At 46.3% G+C, this 23,748-nt stretch overlaps 1 protein-coding gene across 4 annotated transcripts in view; it reads right to left on the reverse strand.

The window, feature by feature from the left end:
- EXPH5 (exophilin 5) overlaps nt 1–23,748 on the reverse strand; it is an 86,604-nt gene that overhangs the window by 36,017 nt on the left and 26,839 nt on the right. The window contains exon 1 of one of the 4 annotated variants that reach the window (XM_045482712.1): nt 22,651–23,233. The exons of the other annotated variants lie outside the window; for them this stretch is intronic. The gene's annotated coding sequence lies outside the window, so the exon portion shown is untranslated. Of the gene's footprint in view, nt 1–22,650; nt 23,234–23,748 lie in introns of those variants that run through there. 4 annotated transcript variants of the gene reach the window in all.

Here is a 23,748-nt window from a genome sequence, read left to right on the forward strand (position 1 = left end):
GTAAAGAGCAGTAAACAAGTCGAGTCCTCGCCCGCATGGAATTTACACCCTTTGGGGGCAAACAGTAGAAAAGTAAACAGGTTCTAGGAGAACATGAAACAAGGAGCCTCGTCTGGGGGGAGCAAAGATTCTCCTGCGAAGATGACACATGGCCTGAAGGTTGAAGGATGAAGGGGTAGCGGGCAGGTGGTTCTGGCACAGAGCTTTCCAGGCAGAGGAGGCGCAGCCATAGACCAAGTGCCCCCAAGGAAAGAAGCAAGGAGCTGAAATGAGGCCAGCGTGGCTGCAGTGTGGTCGTGGAGACGACGGACCTACTAGCCGTAGGGCAGAGCCGAGAGGCGGCTGCCAGATCATGCAGCATGAGCATGGGGTGAGCAGTCTGGCATTTAGTCCTGCAGCAGCAAGAAGGCATTGTTGACTTGGCAGTGGCATGGCACACGAGATTCGCATTTTCCAAAGATCACCCTGAGCTAAAAAGCTTCTGCACGACAAAGGAAATCATCAGCAAAATGAAAAGGCAACCTATGGAAAGGGAGAAACTGTTTGCAAATCATATATCTGATAAGGGGTTCGTTACCAAAATACATAAAGAACACATATAAGTTGGTAGCAAAAAGACCAAACGATCTGATTAAAAAATGGACAGAGGATCTGAATAGACATCTTTCCAAAGAAGGCATACAGACGGCCTGAGGGCACATGAAAAGATGCTCAACATTACTAATCACTTGGGAAATGCAAATCAAAACCACAATGAGTTCTCGCCTCACACCAGGCAGAATGGCGAGTACCAAAAAGACAAGAAATAACAAGTGTTGGTGAGGATGTGGAAAAAGGGGATACCCACGCACTGTTGGTGGGAATGTAATTTGTGCGGCCGCTGTGGAAAACAGTATGGAGGTTCCTCAAAAAATTAAAAAGAGAACTCCCACATATGACCCACAATTCCACTTCTGCGTATTTATCCAAAGAAAATGAAAACACTAACTCAAAAAGTACATGCGCCTCTGGAATTGTAATTGTATGGAAAAACAAAATATGACACAAAGACAATTTTATATGTAATATGAAACTATATATGTATAATATGTATGTACAATACAATACATACACAATTATACACACACAACGGAATACTGTTCAGCCATAAAAAAGAATGAAGTCTTGCCATTTGCCACAACGTGAATAGAACCTGAGGGCGTTATGCTAAGTGAAATAAGTCAGAGAAAAACAGATACCATACGATCTCACTTACATGTGGAATTTAAACAACAACAAACCAAGCTCATAGACACAGAGAACAGATTGGTAGCTGCCAGAGGTGAGGGATGGGGCAGGGGAGGGGGGGCGTGGAGAAATGGGTGAAGGGGGGCGCCTGGGTGGCGCAGTCGGTTAAGCGTCCGACTTCAGCCAGGTCACGATCTCGCGGTCCGTGAGTTCGAGCCCCGCGTCGGGCTCTGGGCTGATGGCTCAGAGCCTGGAGCCTGTTTCCGATTCTGTGTCTCCCTCTCTCTCTACCCCTCCCCCGTTCATGCTCTGTCTCTCTCTGTCCCAAAAATAAATAAATGTTGAAAAAAAAAAAAAAAAAAAAAAAAGAAATGGGTGAAGGGAGTCAAAACCAAGTTCCAGTTCCAGAATAAATAAATCCTGGGGACATCATGTACAGCACAACAACCATAGTCAATAACAGAGTAGTACCTATTTGAAAGTTGCTAAGAGAGTAGATCTTAAAAGTCATCAGCACAAGAAAACAAGTTGTAACTATGTGTGGTGATAGATGTTACTGAGGTGATCATTTTGCAGGGTCTACAAATATGAAAATCATTATGTTGCACACCTGAAAGTAATATAATGCTATACATCAAGTATACCTCAATAATTAAAGAAAATTAATTTGTTTAAAATAATTAAAGAAATAATTAAAGAAAAATAACTCATAGAAATAATTAAAGAAAAATAACTAAAGAAAAAACATCCCAGCTATAGGTGGGGAGAAGATTCCAGTGGAGAAGAGGAGAGTAGTCAGTGTACTTGCAGGGTCCAGGAGAGAGAGGTGTTTTCTTAGACCAGGATGATGGTGGTGAAGCAGAAGAAAAGTAGAACGTGTTCAGAGCTACTTTGTGGGTAAAATTTACCTCCAAGTGCCCACCGAGTGATGAAGTAACTCTGGAGAGCTAGGAGTCAGAGGCATGCCAAGGAAGATGCCTCAATTTCTGATTCACACAGGTGCACAGATGATGCCATTCACAGAGATGGGGCATACGTAATCTTCAAAAAAACAACATTATATATTGAACACCTTTACCATTACTCCTCTTTGGAGCAACCATTAAATATTTGCATAATATCCAAGCTAGCATGATTTCTAGAATTTATTTACTATTCCTCTGGTGAAGAACATGACGATTTTCCCTTACAAATACCGCTGTGGGGAACACCATTGTGACTTTTCAATTTTTGCAGTGCCTTTAACAGACATTGAATTATCGCGTCCAAGAGTCAATCACATTTTTTTTTTTTTGATTCTTTATACACCCTCCCAAAATGCTTCTCACAAGGGCTGCAGCATATTATTCACACCAGTGATGTACAAGATGGTAACTGGATACCTACAGAATACTACATGCTATTATTTTGGGTATTTTTATGTTCTGAATTTAATACTTTCAAGGTACCATGCTTGTAATTGCAGCCCACTATTTTCCTTTCTTTTTAAAACGTGTATTTATTTTGAGAGAGAAGGAAAGAGAGAGGCAGAGCACACGTGAGCGGAGGAGGGGCAGAGAGCGAAGGGAGAGAGAGAGAGAAAGAGAGAGAATCCCAAGTAGGCTCCACGCTGACAGCCCTACTCGGGGCTCAAACTCACGAATGGTGACATTATGACCTGAGCCAAGATCAAGAGTCGAATGCTTAACCAATTGAGCCACCTGGGTGCTCCAGCTATTTTTAAGGAATTTTGTTTCCTTTGCTTAAAAAAAAAAAAAAAAATGCTACATTTCTTTGATGAGTAGGGAGGTTTGATTACATTCCCACATGTCTGCTTACTAATGACATTTTGTGTTTTGGCACTTGTACATTTTATCAATTTATGACAATGCCTCAGGGTTTTTCACCGGAATGAGGCACGTTTAATAAAACACGGACTCGTTACTTTTCTTATTTACTCTAATTATTCCCCCCAGGTTTCTGACTTTGATTCTGATTAGGTTTAGGGAAGGAAAAACATAATCTGTGGACGTGCTTATGCTAATATTTGTCTCCTGTAGGCAATGAGAAATGAAATGCAGACAGTAGTACATGCAGATACATAAAAGGGCATGATTTCAAAGACACTCAGTGGCTTCTGGGGCACCTGGCTGGCTCATTCACTAGAGCGTGCAACTCTTGATCTCAGGGTTGTGAGTTCGAGCCCCACCTTGGGTGGAGAAATTACTTTAAAATAAATAAATAAGGGGAGCCTGGGTGGCTCAGTCGGTTAAGGGTCTGACTTTGGCTCAGGTCATGGTCTCACGGTTTGTGAGTGCGAGCCCCGCGTCGGGCTCTGTGCTGACTGCTCAGAGCCTAGAGCCTGCTTCACATTCTGTGTCTCCCTCTCTCACTCTGCGTCTCCCACACTCATGCTCTGTCTCTCTGTCTCTCAAGAATGAATAAATGTTAAAAAAAGAATTTTTTTTAATAAATAAACTTAAAAAAAAAAAGAAATGCAGTGGCTTTTAAAGCAGAGATATTCCAAAGCTGTCAGGAAAGTGGGTAAATACGTACAGCCAAGAGGCAGAAAACCCAAGGGTCAGGGAGTAAAAAAAAAAAAAAAAAAAAAAAAGACATTGCATTTACCGATTATTAAAGGAAGTAAAACATAAATAGTTCTGGCCTTTGAAGTGAAGAAAACCCAGGAAGGGAAGCTGTGAATGACATACAAGTCTAAACTCTCTAGGTACCTATAACTCAACTCCTTAATGTTTTACACCAAAGAGTCCTATGTCCTATAAAGTATAGTCAGTACCTTTATAATGGCTGACTGAGCTGCTTCTATCATAAAGAACACAACGGTAAAAGCAGTGGTTTAGACTGATCTATTTACTTAAAAAATATATATCAAAGCTCAACACCAGCAGAAAAAACAAATAACCTTAACCTGAAGACATGTCAACCTTAAAAGGACAGTATTTTTTTTTTTTAATTTTTTTAACGTTTTATTTATTTTTGGGACAGAGAGAGACAGAGCATGAACGGGGGAGGGGCAGAGAGAGAGGGAGACACAGAATCGGAAACAGGCTCCAGGCTCTGAGCCATCAGCCCAGAGCCTGACGCGGGGCTCGAACTCACGGACCGCGAGATCGTGACCTGAGCCGAAGTCAGACGATTAACCGACTGAGCCACCCAGGTGCCCCAAAAGGACAGTATTTTAAGTCTCAGCTGGCCTCAGTCCGGGAGAGAGACCATTCGCTTGCAGATGGAATTCAACCAAGTTCATAGCCAGGCAGGCTGCCCCGGCTCTTCCTCCTCTATGCGGGCTTGTCACATACTCAGGCAGCCATGTGGGGCAGGCCATGCAATCTACGCCAACGAGCAGATCCTTGAGGCTTCCAGACGACAGGCACATAGATAAATTACACACCTTGCTGGCTTCGTCAGTCCGGCCTGACTCAACGTATCAGGAGGGACGGGTGCCTACACTTGTAATCTGTTCTACCCCCAGGCTGATGAACTTGACTCCACTAAATCAGGTTTTTTCTTGCTGAGCCACAATCCCAGCCCTCTGCTCCAACGCACAATGTTCCTTCCTCATCCCCACAAATCTTCGTCGTCCCCTTGCTGCTGTGATGCCATTCGAGCACCCGCAGAACGAGTCTGTCCCCTGAGGTTCCTCCTGACGTCATGAATGTCATCTCCCTTCTCCCACTGTGCCCCTGCTGACCTTTCCAACTCATTTTTTCTTTGCTCATCTTTACCCTGAGCAGACTTTTGTACTCATCTTCGCGGCTCACTTCCTACTAACATTTAGCATGTGCTCCGTGAATGACAGCTATCTCTTTATGTTCCATTCTTGGCCCCGCACCCCTTGTCTGCTCAGAGAGTTCAAAGAGCACTGGACCAGGGTCAGGTTCGAGCTGGGTGATCTTGGCCAAATATTTAACTTTCCTGGCTTTATTTCCCTCATTTGTGAAAGGAGGTTGGATGATGAGGCAGACTGTTACAAAACAGGTCTGCACAACTCCTCACTTCCCCAAACTTCTTTCTTTGCCATGTGACTTTGTCACTCCTGTCCCTTGGATCTAGGCTGGCCTTGGGCTTAGAGCAACTGAAAGTAATTAAGAGGTATGGTCAGACTTCTGAGCCCAGGCCTCAGGAAGCCTCACAGCCTCTGCCTTCTCTCTGCCTCTCAGAATCTTGATTCTGGTGCAAAAGGAAGCCCGGGCTGGCCTCTGGGAGAATGAGAACATGAGCGGACCGGCATGGCCACCTGCCAGACCTGTGAGTGAAGAAGCCACCTTAGCCCATCCAGATGTGGCTGAGCCCAGTGGGAGAGTCCAGGCGAGACCAGGAGAGCCACCCGACTGAGTGCAGCCCACATGGCCATCCCACAGAATTGTGAGCTGATAAACAGAAGTCCTTCTGCACCTTGAAGCCTCAGGATGATTTGTTACGCACAACTTAAAAACATAAACACAGATGAGATTATCTTGAAGATATCTTCTGGTTTCCAATGTACGGTGAAGGGGTGCCCGGGTGGCTCAGTCGCTTGAACGTCTGATGTCGGCTCAGGTCATGATCTCACAGCTCACGAGTTCGAGCCCCGCGTCGGGCTCTGTGCTGACAGTTCAGAGCCTGGAGCCTGCTTCAGAGTCTTTGTTTCCCTCTCTTCTGCCCCTCCCCCACTCACACTGTCTCTCTCTCTCTCCTTCAAAAATAAACATTAAAAAAATTAAAAGATTTGGGGCGCCTGGGTGGCTCAGTCGGTTAAGCATCCGACTTCAGCTCAGGTCACGATCTCGCGGTCCGTGAGTTCGAGCCCCGCGTCAGGCTCTGGGCTGATGGCTCAGAGCCTGGAGCCTGCTTCCGATTCTGTGTCTCCCTCTCTCTCTGCCCCTCCCCCATTCATGCTCTGTCTCTCTCTGTCTCAAAAATAAATAAACGTTAAAAAAAATTTAAAAAAAAAGCTTAAATAAAATTAAATGTGCAGCGAAATGAAAAGACTCATTATTCCTACATCAGAATTAAATAATTAAGAAATATCATAAGGGGCGCCTGGGTGGCGCAGTCGGTTAAGCGTCCGACTTCAGCCAGGTCACGATCTCGCGGTCCGTGAGTTCGAGCCCCGCGTCAGGCTCTGGGCTGATGGCTCAGAGCCTGGAGCCTGTTTCCGATTCTGTGTCTCCCTCTCTCTCTGCCTCTCCCCCGTTCATGCTCTGTCTCTCTCTGTCCCAAAAATAAATAAACGTTGAAAAAAAAAAAAAAAAGAAATATCATAAGTCTGAAAAGGGTCCTAAAACAAAATCCCATACAAAAAAAAAACAAAAACAAAAACCAAACAACCTCGCCAATCTCTCGGTCTCCGTGTGAAGTTATAAAAATTAATCACAGCAGGTGCTGTGGGGCTCCTACTCACAGGATTTTGCAGCGATTATTGCTAAATCCTCACAATGCTGCATTTGGACTTGATGTCCTCGCTTCCGGAGACTTCACGGAGCCCGCAGGCTGGAGCACTGCCCTGGGATGAGAACTCATGACCTGATAAGCATGCAACTGCTATACGTAAGCTCGGAGTGACTTTTGCCAATGAAAAAGGTAGTAACGATAACCCAAATATGACCGAGGAGCGTACAGGTGGGCAAACGTTGAGAGCAGACAATTCCCCTACGCCAGAAAGCACCAATTACACCTTCCGTTTTCTTGGCAGGAAGATCTCAAACATTTCTCAACACTGCTCCCTTAGGAGCTGCTCCTGCTGAGGGTATCCCTTCCTCTTTGTGCTATTCTCATTCCCCCTTTTCATCTCCTCACTCTCACTTTTTCTCCACTTTTCTTATGTCCTCGGCTCCTGGACACCTACAGCTGGCCTTCCTGTTCACGAACCACCTTGTTACACGTTGTTCTGCTTTCCAGGCAGCCCAGCAGACTGATCTCTATCAACCCTCCCCTCTCGGCTTCATGGACCTCTCGCCAAAGTATTTCCCAAATCCCACACCCTCTCCTGGGCTCGCAGGCGTCAACATCAGTGAACCCTAGAAAAAACTGTGCAGCTGAATCCTGTACTAGTGGATTTGTCGCTTGAATCGTAGATCAAAGCAGCATTAAGCTTTTCCTCCCACGCAGAAATTCAATTATTTTTTTTTTGGTTTCATATTGCCCAGCAACCGCAACACATAGACAATCACAAACGAAGACACGGGGCGGGAGCTGTTTCCTGAGTCAGAGCTAGGACGTCGGGTGAATGTTATAATGGAGTCTGGATCAGGCTGTCCAACTAAGGACCTTTTCCAAACCCTGAAACCCCAAGGAAATGCATTTCAGGAAAGTGGGCCCCTTTATTTTTCTGCTCCTGAAAGGTGCACTTCCAGGTACAGATTTCTTATCGCTCATCTGCTAGGGAAAGTGTTAAAACAAACATTATGAGTTCTCAGCCAGGACGAGGCGGAGGAAAGAAAGTAAAAGCCTTTGTTCACGGCTGCACCAGCAGCTTCACAGCCCGGGGCCTGGCCTCCAATCTCTCTCTCTGGCTCTTCGGAAGATTGTTTTCTGAGAGCCTTTGTCCCTGACATCACAGCCTGTTGTTCGCTTCCGTCCACAACCATGACTCACGGAGAGGCAGGGAGGAGAGCACGCAAGCAGGAGTCTTCAAAAATGGGTAGGACTGATCAGTCGTCCTAAAGCAGGTGCTGAAGGAAGGCTGGCTGTCCACTCTGAATCAGACTAAGTGCCAAATCCTCATGCAGCCAGCCATCACAGCTTTTCTGTCTTCCCAGGTTCATCTTACCTCTTTTTAATCCATTCCATTCATTCCTTTTTACCCAAGCCACCTGGGAAAGCCCGCCAAGTCACCTCTGATTTTGCAAATTATGCTGGATCACTTGTCATTACACCTGCCTGGCCGCCCACTAGGCTGTCAGCTTCTTGAGGACGGGTACCGTGTCTCATTGTCTCGGCATCCCCAGGGCCTAGCACGGTCCCTGACTTAACGGTTGATCAATACGTATTTGCCGAACCTCTGGGGTAATGAAGGAGTTCTACAAACTTGTGCCCTGGTGTCGAAGCAACTCAATCAACATTTGACGTAAGTGAGAGATGGGATCCTGGGTGCCAGTTAAAATTATGGATGTAAAAGTAATTTTTCTATAATAATGATACAGGAAAGCTAGTCCTAGCTAACATTTCCACGGTGCGTACTCTAGGCCAGGCGTAATTACACGTATTAGTTCATTTAATCTTAGCAAGAATGGTGGTCGGTAAATATTATTATTCCATTCTTCCAATGAAGACATTAAAATACTGACCGGCTACGTTAAAGTCAGACTGCCTGGTTTGAACGCCATCCCTGATCTTCATGAACTGTGTGATTTTAACCACTCTGTGCCTCAGTTTTCTCATCTATGAAGTGGGGGTAGGAGTCATATCTCATGGGGTTTGGGTGAGGATTGAGTGAATTAATGCATGTAAGGCCCATACATACACCCATGCCTGGCAAAATGAAGGGCTGAGTGAGTGTGATGTTGTGAAATGTGTTGGTGGATGAGGAGTGAGGCTGGAAATGTCTATCACCTTCCCCAGCAAAACAGCTGGACGGCAGAAAAGAGAATCACCCTTGGCTTTTCCTTTCCCTATAAAGAAGCTCAAAAGCATCAACTGTTTAAGGGTGGGCCACCTCCTCCTCCCACATCTCCAGACTGGACGTAAGTCAACAGTGTGACTGCTAGAAAACTAATTTGCAGTGCAGATTTCAGACAGGGGGAGCATGCTGGGTCAGCTCCCTGCCAGTTACTAGACCGGCCCTCACACCACACTGAATGCACTAACACTAAGGTTCGGGCACACAATTGCTAAGACTGTTGCACATTTTTAGTAAAACGTCTAAAAAGGCTTACTTTTCTAAACTCTCCGAAGGTAAGCATCTTTGAACTGAAAATAGTAGTTTTTTTCAAGTTTATTTATTTATTTTTGAGAGAGAGAGAGAACCAACAAGGGAGTGGCAGAGAGGGAGGGGTGGACAGAGAATCCAAAGCGGGCTCTGTGCTGACAGCTCCAACTCAAGAATCGTGAGATCATGACCTGAGCAGAAGTCACGTGCTTCAATGACTGGGCCACCCAGCCCTTGAGCTGAGAATAGTTTACACTTGTATTTATCTCATCCTGGATTCCAGTCTAACTTGAGAAAGTCAGTAGTCACACATGCGATTCAGCTTGGGTTGTTTGTTTGTTTTTGGCTTTTTTTTTTTGAGCACATGCTATGTGCCAGGCACTGTTCTAAGAAGGCTGGGATTAACTAGTACACGAAAGAGACAGCCCCTAGCTTTCCTGGAGTTGGTAGCTAGCAAGTGGTGGTGTTTCCACGGCCACTTCCTTGGCCCAAACCACGGCTGTCTGTCACCTGGGCGACTGCAGGAACTCCCTTCCGGTCTCCCTGCTTCATACTCTGGTTCCTCGATCATTCGGGCTCCACCCAGCCGCCATTTAAAAAATGTACCTTATATCATATCACGTGCCCTGCTGAAATCTCTCCAGGAGCTTCCCACCATCCTTAGAATCCCAAACTCCACGGCGTAGACCTCTGCCTTTTCTCTCACTTTCATCACGCGTCTCCCGGCTCCAGTCAGCAGCTGGCCTTCCTTCTGTTCCTTTCGAAAAGCCACTCTGGTCCCCGATGGGCTTTGAACTTGCTGGTCCCTCCACCTGCAGCGTTCTTCCCTACTTTATCGCTTGGCCACTCGTTTGTATCTTTTAGGCATTAGCCAAAATGTCACAGTCGGAGAGAGGCCTTCTGGGACCCTCCAACAGAAATAGTCCCTTCCCCCAACCATCCTTTCTATCAAGTGACTTGGCCTACTTTTCTTTGTCTCATCAATCTTCTTATGAAAACACCCTCATTCATTTGCTTTTTTGTCAGTCATCTCCCCTGTGCTCCACTAAAGTAAACTCCATGAGAGCCAGGACCTTGCCTGTTCCTGTCTTCCGGAGTGACGTCCGACATAGAGTAGGGACTCCGTAAGCCCTTGGTGAACAAATGGGTATGAATTTGGGAAACTCTTCTCTCTGCACCTGCATTTGTTCATCTATAAAATAAGGGGTTTGAATTAGAAGCTCCCAGGGGTACCTTCCCACTTCTTACGATTCCAAGCGTGTCTTTGCTAATGTTTCAAGGGAGTAGAGTCTCATATTTAAGAACACGGTAAACAAATCTGTATTCAGGCCTGAGATCGCATAGATTCCAGCTCCGTGGCCCCCGGGGCTGCCGTGTTTTGGCCTGAAAAGTCCCAACTGTTACATGGTTCTCATGTGTCCATGTCCTTACACTCCGCCCCCCCCGCCCCGCCCCCTCCATTCTTTCTTTCTGCTGCCTCTCTCTGGATCCAGTATGTGATGAATACAAACTAGAAGAGATTTTACGATTCCAGACTCAAACTGACAATACCTCTATGGAAGGTGAAGGCAACATTTTGGGTTACCTCCAGTACCTTCGTGACGCCGCTGAGCGTTATGGGAACCGTGCCCACCGCGCGTCCTCCCAGGGGCGGGAAGTGGAGCTGGGATTAAATGGTAAGCTCGTGTGCGACAGTCACTGTGCTGGGCCCTTCCACGCGCATTATCTCGTGTAATCACCACAGGCGCTCAGGGAGGTAGGTGCTATTACAATAACAAAAAAAAAAAAAAAAAAAAAAAAAAAATGGAAACCATGAAACCCAAAACCAAACATGCCTGTGGTTATCCCATGGGAAGTCAAAGAGCACTTTGACCTAGCTTCGGACCCCAACAACCCAGCATGGTAGTGTGTGTTGAGTTATTTCCAGAGTGAGTACACATTTTTTTTTTCTCAGGTCCTCAACTATTCACCTCTTGGCCTGTCCCTGCACTTTCCTTCATGGCACTGGGGTGTCAGCTCCCTAACCACAGCACCAGACTTTCTGAACACGCAGCAAGCAGTGACTAAATGTTTGTTGGGTAACCCAACAGATGAATACAAGTGAGTTAAAGATGAGAGTTTTTTGCCTTTGATTCCCACCTACACTTCTTTTTAAAAAATTTTTTATTTTATATTTGAGAGAGGGAGAGAGCGCGTGCGAGCACGCAGGGGAGGGGCAGACAGGCAGAGACAGAATCTGAGCTCCAGGCTCTGAGCTGTCAGCACAGAGCCCGACGTGGGGCTCAAACTCACAAGCAGGGGGATCATGACTTGAGCGGAAGTCGGACGCTCAACCGACTGAACCACCCAGGTGCCCCCCCTTCCCCCCTCCCCCGCCTCCACGTATATAGAGATGTTCAGACATCTTGCCACAGAAACTTGTAAGGCAAAGGCTAATTCCAGTTGCGGGTTAGGATTCTACAGTGTAGGGAAGTTGCTCAGAGCTACAAAAACGGGCTGAAGTGCCTCTTGTGGGGGCTCTTCCCAGCACAACTGCAAGGCAGGTGAGAGCCAGTAAGTTCTGATCCACGGAAAGAGTATATGATCTCAACAGCTTGGATCTGCTTGCATATTACATTATTCATGGCTTCTTTCCAAAGACGACTGCATCCTAAGTTTTGGCCACACCCTCTGTACCGCTAGTGACGTAATCAGGTAACAAGACAGAACTATACTTGTGCGTATCCGTGCGTCCCTCCTTCATTTTCATGCATAAGAACGCAGAGCCTGTTTTTTCTCTCCTATTCAGGCAATTTAATGCTAATTCTTAGAACACATCCTGCCAGGAAAAAACTACAGGAAGAGGAACGGTGTCAGGGGAGCCTCGGCAATTCCACAAGGTTGAAAGAAAGCGACGCCCAGGTAGCTTTATCCCAGATCGAGGCGGAAAGGTCACAAGACTACATTGCCTGCGCTGTAATTAATACCCACATAGATCGTATTCAATTTAATTCACTTGGTACCTTGCAAACTTAGCGATGTCAGAAAACCAACTCAAGCCCAACATTCCGAAAGTACCTTTAAGAAATTTAATGCTGAAATATGACATTCCCTCTCTCCCTACCCCTACCCACGCCCTCACCAATTATGCAAGCCAGAACGAAAAAAGAAAGAGACATTACAAACAGCTATTCAGTCTTTGCTTTCAGGACACAGAATGGAGAAAATGTCCTGACGTTTCCCAAATGCCACCACCATGAAGAGTAGTGTCCCTGGGTCCCCATGTGGGATAACGGAGGTTCAGGAAGTCCGTGACTTGCAAAGCATTACCCACTGCAGAATTCAATGACAGGGTCAAAGCAAGTTTGATGCGAACATCAGTGAAGGCTCGTTGGTTTGAATCACAGTTTGTAACACATTTTCAAAAAGAGTTAATCCTTGAAGTAACCCTTATCCAAATGGTTTCTGCCTTTTCCAAGTTCACTTTAGCAAACCTGTCTCATGATGGGTTTGGTTTAAACTGTTTTTCTCCATCTATCAACCTGACAAATCAACACTCCACATCTTCAGAAATTACTACAGAATCACATGGCCAAGGCTTTACTTTGAACATTTCCCTCTGAATCCCTGAACTAAATGTTCTCGTTAGAATTATTACTCTGCTCATCAGTTATATCCAACACACATAATGTTTCATATGGTATTGTTTATCCAGAAGAGCCTATTAGGTTTTGCTTTTAGATGTAGTTACATTTATCTACCCAAACACACTCCAAAGAAGTACTCCTAGAATGATTCTGTAACAAAATCAGTAGCCGGGGTGAAATGAAGTATGCCAGGCCAGTACAAATGCACCGTGTCTACTCCAAATTAGGTAACTTGTTGATGGAAACTTAACATTCCTATGAAAGACATTTTACCGGTAACGTTGTTGTGTGTTATTTGCTACCATTTTAACTTTCAGATTCTAGTATTTAAATTCTTCTTTCTTGGGAAGGGGCGCCAGGGTGACTCTGTCGGTTGGGCGTCCGACTTCACTCAGGTCATGACCTCATGGGTTCATGAGTATGAGCCCCGCGTCGGGCTCTGTGCTGACAGCTCGGAGCCTGGAGCCTGCTTCGGATTCTGTGTCTCCCTCTCTCCCTGCCCCTCCCCCACTTGCCCTCTGTCTCTCTCTCTCTCTCTCTCTCTCAAAAATAAATAAACATTAAAAAATTAAAAAAAATAAATTCTTCTTTCTCAATAATCAACCAAATTTGGGATTATTCTTCATAATGTCTTCAATGCTTTATCATAAGGTCTCAATGGGTCTTTGGAGAAAAGGCCTAAACAAAGCTTTACGACACAACAAAAATGATAATGTAACATTGGCGGCTAGTGTGTACTTGACGGGAGTATGTCTCAGTGCGTCAAGAAGAGGTACAGAATTGCACGCAACCTGTCAACAACCCACCCGTTTCTCAGAAATGAAGTGTCAAAATGTAATGAGGCAGTAACGCGAGGTGTATTTTACAGAAGAAAGGGGGAAATAAAAAGAACTGTTTACCTGGCATACGTATGTAGGTGTGGCCTATTCTTTATGAACAATGACCTTAGATTTTAAAAGTCATCATCTATTTAGCTTTGAATCACTTAGGCCTCGTTTGCAAAAATGGTTGTTTTCTTTCAGGTAGGATAAAATAATGCATGGCATAGAAGAAGAAAATTAGATGTCTGATTCCCTCATCGTTTTGTTTTGTTTTGCTTTGCTTGGAATCATTCCGGCCGCTCTATTCTCATCACCAATATCCCCAAATAGGACTCAACAGTAATGAATTAAGCGTGGTGGTATCGGAGAGACACGGGCCACTTTCCTAGCACATGGGCGGTTGTGAAGTGTTGGGGGCCTGTCCCACTCACACACAAGGGGTCATGGGTAGTTGTGTTTTGGGTCATGGGATCCACAATTTTCCACATTCCTGGTCCTCATCAACTGAACCAGGAATTCGCCTGACCTAAAAGCTAAACAAGACAAAGAATGCTGCTGGGCCGATGTGCTCTATTTCGGTCAGTGATTAACAACTGAGTCATGTTCTTCCTCTTCACGTGTCTTGCAACCGTGATGGCAAGTGAGACAAAGTGAAGTGACCTAGCGTCTGCGAGTCTTGAACAGACTGAAGCCATGGGGCCGAGAGGAAAGTGGCAACAAGAGATGACATTGGGAGTAAACAGGGACAAGGAGAGCAGTGTCAGGGAGCCACCGACCAATTGATTACCACCCCCCTGTTTGGTGCCGATCAGTGTTCCAGTTTCTAAAGACTGGCTGTGCAAGGTGACGCTGTTCCTTGCGTCTCCTTACTGGCCCCGCCCCAGACTTCCAGGGAAGTGCCCAGCGCTAGGTAAACCAGCGCCTGACCCTTATCACCTTCAAGAGCATAACGAAAGCAGCCGCCATAATCAACCAATGGGATTCTGCTCAAAGGGAATTCTTCAGTGTTGGGACAGGAGATCCTAAGTGTCAACAAAACGGACTTTGATTTGCCATTCTACAGTTTTTACTTTCTCTCTTTTTTTTTTTTTCTTTTTTTTTAACATTTATTTATTTTTAAGAAACAGAGTGAGACAAAGCATGAGCAGGAAAGGGGCAGAGAAAGAAGGAGACATAGAATCTGAAGCAGGCTCCGGGCTCTGAGCAAGCAGTCAGCACAGAGCCTGATGCGGGGCTCGAACCCACGAACTGTGAGATCATGACCTGAGCCGAAGTCGGACGCTCAACCAACTGAGCCACCCATGCGCCCCCTCTTTTTTTTTTTCTAATGACAAAAGTAAAATTACACTCAATACAGGAGACTTGCAAAAGCTTAAAGGAAGAAAAAAAGTCACTCATCATACCCACAACCAGAGACACTGCTGTGTGTGCAAATGTTCACCCAGCATTTTATTTTTTTTTTTAATTTTTTTTAACGTTTTATTTATTTTTGAGACAGGGAGAGACAGAGCATGAACAGGGGAGGGTCAGAGAGAGGGAGACACAGAATCTGAAACAGGCTCCAGGCTCTGAGCCGTCAGCCCAGAGCCCGACGCGGGGCTCAAACTCACGGACCGCGAGATCGTGACCCGAGCCGAAGTCGGCCGCTTAACCGACTGAGCCACCCAGGCGCCCCTCACCCGGCATTTTAAAGCAGGCATACTCGTATGTTACAGGGGGAGCCAGCCTGTCTCGGTTTTAGCTGGGGCGTGAAAGCAAGCGTTTCCACACATCCAGGTGAATTGTGAGAAGACCAGTCAGGAGAGCTTGCTTGGTAGGATTTATTAAACCGAAAAATGAAAACAAAAACCAAACAGCCAAAGCCTTCGCCCTATGTTTTATTGTGGTTTTACAGTTTGCAGTCTTATGTGTACATCTTTAACCCACTTGGGGTTGATTTCTGGGTGTGGTGTAAGGCAAGGGTCCGGTTTCATTCCTCTGTGTGGGGGAGCCCAGTTTCCCCTGAACCACGTGTTGAGGAGACCGTACTTTCTCCACTGTGTTTTCTTGGCCCAAAGATCAGTTGAAATACTTGAATGAATTTATTTCTGGGCTCTTTACTGTGTCCCATTGACCTGTCTAAATATCTATCTTTGTGCCAGTGCCACACTGTTTTAATTACTATAGCTTTGTAGTGTATTTTGGAATTAGAAAGTGTGCTGCGATTTCATGGATGTGACACCAAAGGCAGGCAAAAATAGATGAGTGGGACTATATCCAACTAAAAATTAGCCTCAGCTCGGCATAAGAAAGAATCACCAGAGTGAAAAGGTAACCTGTGGGATGGGAGAAGACATGTGCTGAATAACATCTCTGATAAAGGGTTAATTTCCAAAATATCTAAGTAACTCTTACAATTTAACAGCAAAGAAACTAATAACCTGACTTAAAAATGGGCTAGGGGGCACCTGGGTGGCTCTGCTGGTTAAGCGTCCAACTCTTTTTTTTTTTATGTTTGGGACAGAGAGAGACAGAGCATGAATGGGGGAGGGGCAGAGAGAGAGGGAGACACAGAATCGGAAACAGGCTCCAGGCTCTGAGCCATCAGCCCAGAGCCCGACGCGGGGCTCGAACTCACGGACTGCGAGATCGTGACCTGGCTGAAGTCGGACGCTTAACCGACTGCGCCACCCAGGTGCCCCAAGCGTCCAACTCTTGATTTCGGCTCAGGTCATGATCTCACGGTCGTAGGATCGAGCCCCATGTCAGGCTGTGCACTGACAACACAGAGCCTGCTTGGGATTCTCTGTCTCCCTCTCTCTCTGCCTCTCTCCCCCGCCAAAATAAATAAACAAACATAATAAAAGAAAAGAAAAGAAAAATGGGCTAGGAACTTGAATAGACACTCCTCCAAAGAAGACACCCAGATGGCCGACAGACACATGAAAAGATGGCCAACACCACTCATCAGGGAAATACAAATCAAAACCACAGTGAGATACCACCTCACAACTTGTCAGAATGGTTATTTTAAAAACAAAACAAAACAAAGAAAACGTTGGCAGGGAGGAAGGCAATGGAACCCTTTAGTACCCTGCTGATGGGAATGCAAACTGGTGCAGCCACTGTGGAAAACGGTATGGAGGTTCCTCAAAAAATGAAAAGATAGAATATGGTCCAGAAACTCCACTTCTGGGAATACATCTGAAGGAAATGAAAACACTAGCTCCAGACATATCTGCACCTCCCATGTCCACAGCAATATTATTCACAATGGTGGAAAGCTGTAGAAAGAATTAAATTCCATCAACAAGTGGACTTTTTAAATGGGATAGAAACAAAAAAATAAATGTGATAGAAACATAGAACGGAACGTTCTCAGCCTTTAAAAAGAAGGAAATTCTGCAAATGTGACAACATGGATGAGCCTTGAGGACGTTATGCTGAGTGAAATTAGCCAGACACATAAGGACCAACACTGAGTGATGCCACTTATAAGAGGTTCCTAATATAGTTAAACTAATAGAGGCAAAGGATAGCACGGTGGTAGTGAGGGGGAGGGTGATGGGGAACCGCTAATCAAGCATAAAATTTCAGTTCTGCATAAACAAGTAAGTTCTAGAGATCTGCTGAGTAACACTAGGGCCAAAAGATAAAAACACTGTATTACGCGCTGATAACCCTTAAGAGGGTAGAGCTCATGTTAAGCGTCCTTACCAAAAACAAGTCCAAAGCCTTCTTGTTAAGATTACAAGTCCCCTACCCCCACTGGGTCAGAAGAGTGGAGACTGAGGAGCCGCGAGCAGAATTTCTTTAGAGAAGGGGGGCTTTAACAGCACCGCTGGGCTTTCATCTGTGTTGCCGACAGTTTAGGGGAAAGGCTGCCTGGTGTCTGACTCCAGGGCAAGAAGACGAAGTTCCAGAAGCTGGTGCCAGCCGGCTCAGAGTAAAGGGAGACTGAAGGGAGGTTGCCCAGCTGGCAAGCAGTCCTCACTTCTAGGGTTTCTCGGGCAGAAACGCTGTGTGTGTTTCCCACGGACGAGACACGAACCCCCGAAGAGGCTGGGGAGGTGTGGGGTTCTCTTAGTTCATTTCCACCAGAGCTAGCTCAAGAGGTAAAAAGACCTTGGTGGAAAGAGGCTGTGGGCGAACCACTGGGCTTCTAGGGACACGGCGAGGTTGGGCAGAGAGCAGGGGACACCAGACACTTTCATCAAAAGCTGCAGGAGAACAGAGCCTAAAAACCCCACGTGAGCTCGCAAGAGGCAAATGTAAACATCTGTCCGCCCAGAGAGTGTGGGCGCCATCCGACAGCCATCTCAGTCACCCCCCACACCCCTACCCAAGCCTGTACCTCTCTGCCCACCCACCCACCCCCCTACCTCCTCCCTTCAGGGCAGGGGGAGGTGGAGGCTTTGGGGGAAAGGGAGGATCATATCCCTGTCGCCGTTCTGGGCTTCTCCCTGATGCGCACAGTGAATGTGCCAGGGGAATGGCTGCTGCCGGGAATGAGATCGGCATTAGTCAGGTACCAGCCGGTCTAATCACCACATTGACCTGAGACTGTTTTGTGGCTTCAAGTGACCAAGGACTTTTATTACCTAACGGCAAGCAGAAAAGTCATGGGACTGGTCATGTTTCGCCCAGTGGCAATTACAGGCAAAACCAGAGACGCTCTCTGATGTCGCAGGAGTCCGGCTTGGTCAAAGTGACACTTACACGCATATGCGTTTTGTAACAATGCCTTTATGCAACAAATACTGTCATGCAGCTAACAATTCTCACTTAGCATTATATTAAGAATGCTGTGCTACATCGATATTTTCTTACCATCCTATCTCGGTTCCATAATGTATGTACCTACTCCCTTACTGTTGGATATAGGAGTTGTTTTTAATTTTTCACAAGCAAAATGTTGAAATGCACATAGTTTAAACTTAGCGTTGTGTACCTCTACGATTAATTCCTTAGGATAAATTTGCTTGAAGTGGGATTGATGAGACAAAGGACAGGCATGTTTCAGTGACTTATGAAATGTATCACAAAATTGCTCAGGAGAAAGGTGATATCAAAATTTTCTCCAACCAGCAGATTCTCTATGAAGGAAAATTTCCCCACGTCTTTGCCAACATGAATTATTATTGTTCTTAATAATCTTTGCTAAACTGATACCTGATAAGCAAAAAAAAGAGGGAGGGATTCGTTAAAAAAGGTCTGATTACTGGAGAAGTTATTATTTTGTATGTTTTTAAAAAAATTTTTTTAACGTTTATTTATTTTTTGAGGCAGAGAGAGACAGAGCACGAACGGGGGAGGGTCAGAGAGAGAGGGAGACACAGAATTTGAAACAGGTTCCAGGCTCTGAGCCATCAGCCCAGAGCCTGACGCGGGGCTCGAACTCACGGACCGCGAGATCGTGACCTGGCTGAAGTCGGACGCTTAACCGACTGAGCCTCCCAGGCGCCCCTAATATTTCGTATGTTAATTGCATATGGGTGTGTGTGTGTGTGTTGTGACTTATCTGCTCAACACCTTTGCTTATTATTTTAACCCAGGTGTCATGGAAAATATCAGCTCTCTGAAGCTCAAGGCCAAGGACAAAACAGATGTCAGAATTGGTAACTGCTGGTATTTGCCTCACAGAGTAGCTCGCAGACGGGCCCTATGTCATCAAGCAGGAGCTCAGACTGGCTCCTACAACAGACCACAGAGCAGGGTTGAATGTTGTCTTCAAAGAGTTTTCTTGGTTGTTTACCTGCCATTATTCCTCTTGCTTCTGTTCAGGCTGCTTGGTAAATACAAAGAGAGGTGTTCTGTGGCCCCAGGACACAGACAGGATGGTCAGAGCCACACTCTAGCACTATCTTCACCTTTTCCCATCCACCTACCCCAGACTGGCTTGGCTGCACAGAATCACTGTCTGAGCGTGTGTGAGGGTGCCGGGCCTGGAGAGCGGGGACACTCAGATGGTGGGTTCTGATCCCTTTGTTACTTGGGCTGATCAAGTAATATTTATGCGTCTCATTTTCCTCTCCTGTAAACTCAGTGCTTCGTGCCCAGACACCCGACTTACCCACGTGGACTTGTTTTCCACTGTCCTCCCATTTAAACCCCAGGGGCAACCATTCCAAACTCTACGGCCATATTCTCCGGGCTTTTTCCCAAGTTACTCTCCTCTGCTCGCAATGCCCTTCTTGATGTGTTCTTTGTCCCATCATTCAATTCGGTGCTGGCACTGAGCTAAAGGATTGAAAATAAAATGAATCTGGGGCGCCTGGGTGGCTCAGTCGGTTAAGCGGCCGACTTCGGCTCAGGTCATGATCTCGCGGTCCGTGAGTTCGAGCCCCGCGTGGGGCTCTGTGCTGACGGCTCAGAGCCTGGAGCCTGTTTCAGATTCTGTGTCTCCCTCTCTCTGACCCTCCCCTGTTCATGCTCTGTCTCTCCCGCTCTCAAAAATAAATAAAACGTTAAAAAAATTTAAAAAAAAGAAAACAAAATGAATCTAATTCAACTATAATGAACATGTGAGTTTGCAAGGACGCCGTGAACACACTAGGAGATGGCAGCTGTAACAGCAGGAAAGGACATGTACAAAATAGCTGTGTTACAACACGGGACATGATAGATTCTTAAAAGAAAAATAGTTTCTCTACTCACAACGCTTCTGACACTAAGTGCCCAGAGTTCGTGCAGACCCCGTAGGTTCAGGGCTCAATCCCACAAGATCTGATCCCACTTCAGACACTCACCTCAAACCCAGGCTCCTAGTACTTCTGACTGAGCACCCGAGGCCGCTCTTTTTGGATTTGAGAATTTGCTGGAAAAGCTCACAGAACTCGGGTAAAGTTTACTTATTATTGCCAACTTATTACAAAGGGTATTTGTAAAGGATACAAATGAACAGCCAGATTAAGAAATACATAGGACAGGGTCCAGACGTGTCCTGAGCAGGGGAGCTCTGTCCCCATGTCCCCATGAAGTTTAGGGGTGTGCCACCTCCTGGCATGTGCATGCATTCTCATTGGCCAACCCACAAGCTCTCCGAACTTTGTTGTTTAGGGTTTTACAGAGGCTTCATTACGTAGGCACGGGTGATCAAACCATCAGCCATTATTGATTAAGTCAGTCTCCAGCCCCTATCCTGTCCACCTCTCCCTGGAGGTCACGGGTTGGGGCTAAAAGTTCCAATCCTGGTTCCTCTGACCCCAACTTCCAGGAGTTACAGACCCAGGTTAGGGTGAAAGGATCTTATTATGAATAACAAAAGACTCCTCTCATCCCTGCCACTCATGAAATTACAAGGGTTTTAGAAGCTCGATTCCAGGAACCAGAGACAAAGATCAAATATATATATATTTCTTATTATATCACAATCATGTAATAGGAAACCAAGACTCTTGCCTTGCAATAATCAAGAAGGATATGATTAGTGCGGGGAAAGCATTGGCGGAGAGGGGTCGTAAAGGACAGGTGAGAATATACTTCCTGGAGTGTAAGCCCTACTAGGGCAGAGTCTGAATTTGCCACTGTTCCTCACTAGTGATGCTTGTTCTTCGGCGAATGATTGAAGGATTTGGAAAATAGATTGTGTGTGTGTAGGAAGGGGGTATAGTTGAAGATCGTCACTGGTAGAGAGAAATTTGAGCAAAGGAAGTTGCTTTTGTTTGTTTTTGTCTTATTTCTGTGTTCCTAGTAAGTTTTTATTTGCTGGCCTTGCATCAGGAGAAATCGTCCAAGCTTCCCCATGGAAGTCAGTCATTATCTACTAACATTTTTGTTACTATCCTGTGTCACTGGGCTATAAATAAGGGTCCCAGAGACTCTGAAATTCTCTCAATTCCTTGTTAGACACATAGGGGAGAAGGTTCAGTACTAAGATCATACAGGTCTTCTGCAGGCTTCCTACACTCTCTTATAAAGAACAGATCTTGGAGGGGAAGTTAAAGATTTCGCTTTGCGGGGGCGCCTGGGTGGCCCAGCGGGTTAAGTGTCTGATTCTTGATTTTGGCTCAGGTCATGGTCTCGTGGTCTCACGGTCGTGAGATTGAGCCCATCCTGTTTCCACGTGCTGAGTGTGGAGCCAGCTTGGAATTCTCTCTCCTTCCCTTTCCCTCTCTCTCAAAATAAATAAACTTAAAAATATTTTTCTTTTTCTGGCCTCATGTCTGTCACTCACACAAACACCAATACACTGGGTGACTGCTCCTCGATTCAGCAGATTCACCTAAATGCTGGAGATAAGGAGAATGACACATCACCTTTCGACACGCAGTTAACTCCTTTATCAGAAGTGATTCTGTGCCTCTCCAGTTATCATTTACAGATTAATAAGTTCAGTGATAAAATGTAAACAGTTAGCCTAAATCTCATTCTCCATGTGCAACTTTAAAAAATTATTTTTAGCAATTTCTGCTTAAAAAAAAAAGTTAGCGAACACGTAGCAGAAGTTACTGAAGGTGAACAGATCCCTGGGGGTGTGGGGATGAAGGGAGGGGTGAGGAAACACCAAAGTCAGTCTGCCGTTACCCACAATACACAAACACCAGCCCCATTCTTTGGGATTTTAGTTCCCAACACTGACACCGGAATGGCCTTTCTGAATTGAAGATTTGCGCGTCTAACTGCCGATTAAAGTTCTGTAAGTGCGTAATGCAGATTTGGCACAAAGGGAGCGTTAAGAAGCCGGAATTGGGAGTCTTTCTCCCCTCATCCGCAGCCGGCTCATCCGCCTCTCACCGCCAACGCGTCCATCTCTCTCTCTCTCCAAAACCCCTGCCACCCATTAGTTACTTGGTCATGTGCAGTATACAGTTTCAATTTTCATGCCCTGTCCGCCCAAAGAGATTATACATTCTTGGGTTCTACACTCTGCATTTACCACAGCAGGTCCTCAAAATACTTGTCAAGTAGGTCTTATTTGAATGAAATGAAAATATCACTAATCTGGATCCCCAAAGAAGCTGCCATTTATTTAAGTAAACTCCCGTCACGGTAAACTTGGCAAGGGGCATCTTTTCCCTTGCTCGTCATGCCTGCTGATGGCACCGCGTTGAACCTAGAGACATACGTCCGATATATTCACGCGGATTCTGGACTATCTGGGCCAGACTAGCTGCCAGGGGCTTCTTCCTGGCACACAGCAGCTTACCTGGTCGGTGTTCGGTGGCACGGGGTAGAATGATGCCTTTCTCTCTCTCTTTAGTGATTCGGGACAAGCTTCGAAAGCGAGATCGCTGGTGCCCGAGCCTGGAGGACGGGGGCACACCGGAGAGAGGAGACTCCCCCCTCGTGCTGACCCGTACAGAGAAGGGCACTGTTACCAGGTCAGCCTGCCACTTCTTCACGAAGGGAAACAGCGCTTGAGATGTCTTGTGTTTTGTGTTTTTTGGCCTTTTCTTTTTGGAGGGGAAGAGGGCCTTAACAATCAGTCAGCCTCAATTAGTTTTGCTGAGCACGGGAGCGAGCAACAGCTCCCGACAGGAGTCCCAAGGTGACGGGGAGGAAATGAAAGCACCCGCAGGTTCCTGTGGCTGCCTGGGCACCTGCTGTCTGGCAGGCTGTTCACCTCGGGCCGCCGCGTGGCGGTTCCTGTGGGTCAGTCCCTCCTCGGCCGTCAGGCGGCTGCTGGCAGCCTCTGCCCGAGAGTCCTTGACCAGGCCATCTGGACCCGGGGAGCGAGTTCCAGTCTCCCTTGCCAGGACTCTGCTTTGAATTCCGCCCACCCCTCCCTGGACGGCGATCCAGGCCTAAAACGTGACCTTCATTGCCAAGAGGTAAAGTACATCCTGAGATGAAGTAGCTCGATGTTTGAAAGGTGGTGGAGGAATTGAGGTCCTTTCACACTCTCTGGACTCACAGAGCGTAGAATTTACTGGAATCTCCCAGTTTCAGTGTAAACAGCAGGCCAAATGTCAAAAGCTCCTCAAAGTGAGAAACCTGAGTTCACACGAACGGTCCTTTCTCCCTTCTCCAGCCGATCAGCCTCAAGGCCTGCTCATTTAATTTTCCAAATATCTCTCGAGCCTTTCCCCTTCTCTGCATCACCAGTCGAGTCCCCTACACATACCTCGTGTCATCCTGGCGTCAGCCGCACCCAGAGCCATCTACCACTGACAGTCACTCTACCGTGACAGGCATCCCAGTGGCTCCACAGGCCTTCAGTTTGTAGCGAGCCCTCTGGCCGGGGACTGGCTTGCACTTTGTATTCTAGTGATCCTCACTCCTGCCGATGCCCGTAGGTCCCCGC

This window comes from Leopardus geoffroyi, chromosome D1 (genome assembly GCF_018350155.1).
Source record: "Leopardus geoffroyi isolate Oge1 chromosome D1, O.geoffroyi_Oge1_pat1.0, whole genome shotgun sequence".
Taxonomy (NCBI): domain Eukaryota; kingdom Metazoa; phylum Chordata; class Mammalia; order Carnivora; family Felidae; genus Leopardus; species Leopardus geoffroyi.